Source organism: Lontra canadensis, unplaced genomic scaffold (genome assembly GCF_010015895.1).
Source record: "Lontra canadensis isolate GAN:19392208 unplaced genomic scaffold, GSC_riverotter_1.0 scaffold360, whole genome shotgun sequence".
Lineage (NCBI taxonomy): Eukaryota > Metazoa > Chordata > Mammalia > Carnivora > Mustelidae > Lontra > Lontra canadensis.
In genome coordinates, this window is record NW_022631354.1 from 119,131 (window position 1) to 125,258 (window position 6,128).

Below are 6,128 nucleotides of genomic sequence, written 5' to 3' on the forward strand. Positions count from 1 at the left end.
CCCAGAGGCGGATCTTCTTTAAACAGAGTCCCTAAAAAGGCCAGCTGACGGTGTGTTAACAATATTACCATATAAGGTGGTTTTTTCAATAAATCGGCCTTGGGGGGGGTGGGGAAGGGGGCTGGGTAGAGTGAATTATCATTTGAAAAATGTATGCAAAAGGACTCCAGTGGCAACAGCTCTGGTGCTGGCGGATTTGTTCCTTTTTTGCTGCACTTGCATCAACAAAACTCACACCAGGCCTTATAAGCTGCCCAGAGTGAGGCCAGATGCAGCTCTGCTCCTGGAGAGAAGAACCATACCAAGAATGGCAGTGGGCCTCCTCCCTCCACACCTCCCTCCTCAGGCCCTGCTGCCTGCAGCCCCCCTACCCTGGGGTCGGCCTAGGACACACACACTGTGCCCCCAAGTGGGTGCAATTGTGCCTTGTCTGGTACCAGCCCAGGACAGCGGAAAGCTGAGGTGAACTTGCCATCCGTAGCTGGGAAAGGAATCTCATGAGCCCTACTCACCTGCTGCCCCTCACACAAGCTTCTAAAGACTGGGCTGAGTCAACTTGGACACCCTAAACCACCTCTGGATCTTCGCTGTCCCCTATTGTTTTCCTTACCTTACCAGATTCCCTCTGCCAGTTCCTACGTTTTGGGAATTACAGACCAAGGGAACTGCCTTAACACACCTAACAAGACTCACAAGCCTGTAGCATGTTCCACAGTGGTTCTTGCTCTTCGTTTCATAGTCCGTGTACTCCTTCGGGGCAGCGGTCTCATTTCCCACACTGTCAGCCACCAGCTCTGGGGCACGTAGTCTCAGCTCCACATTCCCACGGTCCTCACGCCTGATGCCTAATCCAGACTGAAATTACCAAGTGCCTTTTGGACATCCCCACCCAGATGACCCTCCAAACCTGAACTCTTGTCCCCTCCCCTCAACACTAGTGTGCCTCCTGGCTTCCCCACCTCAGAGTCTTTCCCTTTGGTCCTTCAGGCTAGCAAACCCAAGTCAGTCTAGATGCTTCCCCCTCCCTCATGCTCTACAACCAGCTGGGCTCCCTTCCTGGTGCCCTCCCTTCCGAGATGCCCCTCAGCTCTGCCTCCCTTCCGCCCCATTAGCCCCACTCGGCTTCAGGCTCTGGTCCTGACACAGCTTCCTGCCTGGCCTTCCAGACTCTACCCCATCTTCAAACCCAGCAATTCCTACGTGGGGTCCCCAGCCTGCCTGGAAGGCAGCATGAGCATGGCCTGATAACCTGTTAGAAATGCACATTCTCGTGCTGCACCCAGATGGAGGGAATGAGAAACTCCGGGGGTCCCCAGGATACCTACCCTTCACCAAAAGAAGGATGCATCAAATACCTGCTTAAGGTGTCCTGGGAACCCCCCACCATAACCCATGACTCAGCCCAAGACTAAGGAGCTTGTGGGGGGGGTAGCAGGTGAGCAGGACGCATGGGATTTCTTTTCCAGGTATGAATGGCATTTCCCTTCAGCTTTGAGCTGTCCAAACAGGCACAACTGGACCCACTCTGGGGACACTGCGTAGGAGTTCTACATGGTTTTGGTGTCCTGGCACAATGGCCTGGGGCAGGTCTGTGTTCCTCATGAACTGAGGATTAACAGGAGGGTGAATAAGGAGTGAGAGAGATTAGAGGGTAGGTTAGGGAAGGCTTTACATGAGGACCTGTGATTGTCCCCGTGGGGAAGGGACACTGTAGCCATCATGAGGTATACTTACCTTTTGGCGATTGACCTGAGTGCTTATTGTGAAGCCTAAACTCCAGGCCTAACGGGAATCCTCCATGAACGTTTTAGGTCCCTGCAAAAGCCCTCACTAGCTGAGGGGGCACGCAAGGCAGCAGACAAGGTGGGAGCTGTCCAGCAGGAACAGAGTGCTGTCAGTCCTCACTGGCGGAGGCGGCTAAGAGCTAATGCCCAGGTCATGAGCTTCTCCTCTGAGTATCCCTCCATGGGTGGGGACAGGGAGCCAGTCTCTTCCCACCCAGATCGGGAATCTAAACGGGGGCATCATGGGACGCCTGGGTGGCTCAGTCGGATAAGGGTCTGACTTGGGCTCAGGTCATGATCCCAGGGTCCTGGGCTGGAGTCCCACATCGGGGGGCCCCTGCTCGGTGGGGAGTCTGCTTCTCCCTCTGCCAGCTGCTCCCCTGCTTGTGCTCTCTCTCTCTCCCTGAAAAACAAATAAATAAACTCCTTTAAAAAATAATAAAATAAAATAAAGGGGGCATCGTTTCCCTTCACAGTGTCAGGGTTGGCTCTTTTTCCTTCTAAGCATTCAGCACTGAGGCCAGGGTGGTCACACATTGTTGGCACAGTTAACTGATAAACGATAAAGAGCCTGTGATCAAAGGGGTTTGGTCATGATTCAGGGTCCAATGAGACCAGAGATCAGAAAGGAAAGATATCTGAATAAACTGAAACTCTTAGGAAATTCTTAAGGTAGTGCAGCCTGACTTGACTTTGACAGAGAGAAGAAGGGATGGAGGGGACAGAGGCTAAACCAGGTACCAGAGGTACTCGATTTTTTACGAGGAAACCCACCTTTAAGATGTGTACTCCCCACCCCAGTTTCAAAAATCAGTGCAAAAAATAACTCAAGAATACAAAAATGTGTATTTTAGAAAGCAAACATCTCCTGCAATTTCGCAGACCTGAATCAGAGATGTCCACGGTTAACAGTATGATGCATATTCTTTCCCGTTTTTTCCCAGATTTTTCTACCATTTTTACATTACTTATAAAAAATGGAATTATAACATATGTTTTTACAACTGTTCTGAAACTTGCCATTTACTCTTAATAATACTCGTGGGTATCTTTTCAAATCATATAATTCATATAATTTTTTTTAAAGATTTTATTTATTTATTTGACAGATAGAGATCACAAGTAGGCAGAGGCAGAGAGAGGAGGAAGCAGGCTCCCCGCCAAGCAGAGAGCCCGATGTGGGGCTCGATCCCAGGACCCGAAGGCAGAGGCTTTAACCCACTGAGCCACCCAGGCGCCCCTAATTCATATAATTTTTTAAACCTTAGCACAGTTTTCTATAGTTGAGATATAAATTATTTAAACTATATCCTATTGATGGACACTTGGGTCATTTCCAATTTTTTACTTAAGTAAACATTAGTGCAATTAATAAAACTTTATTTTATTTTTTTTAAAGATTTTTTATTTATTTAAGAGAGAGATCACAAGAAGGCAGAGAGGCAGGCAGAGAGAGAGGGGGAAGCAGGCTCCCTGCTGAGCAGAGAGCCCGATGCGGGGCTTGATCCCAGGATCCTGAGATCATGACCCGAGCCGAAGGCAGGCACTTAACCCACTGAGCCACCCAGGTGCCCCTAATAAAACTTTATGTATGTGCTTTTGTGTGCATGTGTGTGTCTATGATAATTTTCTTAAAGCAGAATTGTTTGATCAAGCAAGAACATTTGAAACATTGGTGGAAACTGCCAGACTGTCTTCTGAAAAGGTTGTACAAGTTCACACTCCTGCTAATAGTGTATGAGACCACTTCCTTCGTCACACACTTCAGACACTGAGGAGCAATGATTTTTTTCAATGATTTTTTTTTTGTCCATTACATTGGTTTATTACATTTGGGAACATGCTAATTTTCATATGATTCATTTTTTTTCTCTGATTATAAAAGTGATACACACAATGGTTAAAAAAAAGAAAAATTAGAAATAGGTGTTTGCATCTTGAGTTGTTTGCTTCTGTGGGCAAGCTGTCCAACTAAGCCTCTCTGGCTCTCCTTGTGCCCAAAAGAACCACGTGGCAATTAGCCCTCTTTTAATTTTTTCCTAATTCAAAAGGAAAAACTTAGCACCTTCTTGTTTTATTTTTTATTTTTTCTAAGGAGGCTCCATGCCCAATGTGGGTCTTGAACTCATGACCCTGAGGTCAAGAGTCATATGCTCTACTGATTGAGCCAGCCATGTACCCAGTATCTTCTTGTTTTTAAATTAAATTTCAGGGGCACCTGTGGGGCTCAGTCAGTTAAGCATCTGACTCTTGATCCCAGCTCAGGTCTTGTTCTCAAGGTCACGAGGTCAAGCCCTGTGATGGGCTCCACACTGAGCATAGAGCTCCCTTAGAAAAATAAAACGAGGGGCGCCTGGGTGGCTCAGTGGTTTAAGCCTCTGCCTTCGGCTCAGGTCATGATCTCTGGGCCCTGGGATCAAGCCCCACATCAGGCTCTGTGCTCAGCGGGGAGCCTGCTTCCCCCCTGCCCCACTCTCTGCCTGCCTCTGCCTACTTGTGATCTGTCAAATAAATAAAATCTTAAAAAAAATAAAGTAAAATTTAATTAAAATGCAAAATTATTTGGTAACTAATGAGAATGAATACATTTGGCATTTATTAACTTTTTTTCTTTGTCTTTCTTTAGGAATAGCTGGTTCACGTCTGTCTATTTTTCCACTGGATGATTCACTTGAATCTTCTTGAGTTATAAGAGTTCTTGGTACGCCTCATTAATGATACTATGAGCCTTTTGCCTATCCCACTGGTTGCAAATATGTATTTTCCTCCCAGTTTAACATTTGCCTTTTGATTTTGTCTGGTAACATTTGCTTACTGAAGTTTATGCAAAGGTCTTTCTTTTTTGGTGTCTGCGTTTCATAACATTCTTAGGAATGCTGAGCACTTCTTTTATTTTTTTATCCTTAATTTTATTTTAAATTGTGGTAAACTACACATAAACATAAAGTGTACCATCTTAACCATTTTAAGTGTACAGTTCACTAATGTTAAGTATACTCACTTTAATGTGCAAACAATGTCCAGAAAGTTTTCATCCTGTAAAAATAAAATTCTGTACCCATTAAACAACAACTTTTCCCAGACTCTGGCTAACCCCTCTCTATTTACTGTCTGTGTGACTTTGACAATCCTGGGCACTTCCTGTAAGTGGGATCATACTTGTATTATACAAGTATTTGTTTTGTGTGACTGGCTTATTTCATTTAGCATCATGTCCTCAAGATTCCTGCATGGGGTAGCATGTGTCAGACTTTCCTTCCTTTTTAAGGCTGAGTAATATTCCACTTCAAATATTCCTTTGTCACACTGATTCATTCATCCACGGAAGGACACTGGGGTTATTTCTACCTCTTGTCTGCTGTGAATGCTGCTGCCAATGAACACGAACAAATACCTCTTCAAGACATTGCTTTTGATTCTTTTGGGTGTATACCCAGAAGTGACATTCCTGGATCACATGGTAATGCTATTTTAAGTTTTTTTTTAGGAACCACCACATTGCTTTCCACAGCAGCTACACATCTGACATTCCTACCAGCAGTGTGTAGTAAGTGTTCCAATTTCTCCACATGCTCGTTGACATTTTTTTTTAATTTTTTTAAAATTTTATTTATTTATTTGACAGATAGAAATCACAAGTAGGCAGAGAGACAGGCAGAGAGAGGAGGGAGCAGACTCCCCGCGGAGCAGAGAGCCTGATGTGGGGCTCGATCCCAGGACCCTGAGATCATGACCTGAGCTGAAGGCAGAGGCTTTAACCCTCTGAGCCACCCAGGCGCCCCATCACTGACATTTTTTGATAGCCGCCATCCTAATGGGTATGACATGCTTGCTCTTACGTGTTCAAAAAAAAAAAAGTAATAATAATTAAATAGACTTGATTTTCCGGTGGTTTACGTTTGCAGAAAAATTGAGCAGAAAGTACAGAGATTTATCATACGCACCCTACCCACCCCCACACGCATAGCCTCCCCCACTATCAGCATCTCCAGCAAGATGGGTACGTATGTTACAGTTGATGAACCCACGCTGACATATCATTATCACCCAAAGACCACAGTTCACATCAGAGTTTACTTTCCATATTGTACCTTCTATAGGTTTTGACAAATGTATGACAGGTATCCACCATTACAGTGTCATACAGGATAGTTTTTCTGTCCTAAAAACCTTCTGTTCTCCATCCATTCATCCTTCTCCACCCACTTCAACTCCTGGCAATCACTGATTTTTTCATTGTCTCCATAGTTTTGATTTTCCAGAATGTCATATAGTTGGCATTGCACAGTATGTAGCCTTTTTTTTTTTTACATCTATAGCCTTTTTAAATTGGCTTTTTTCACT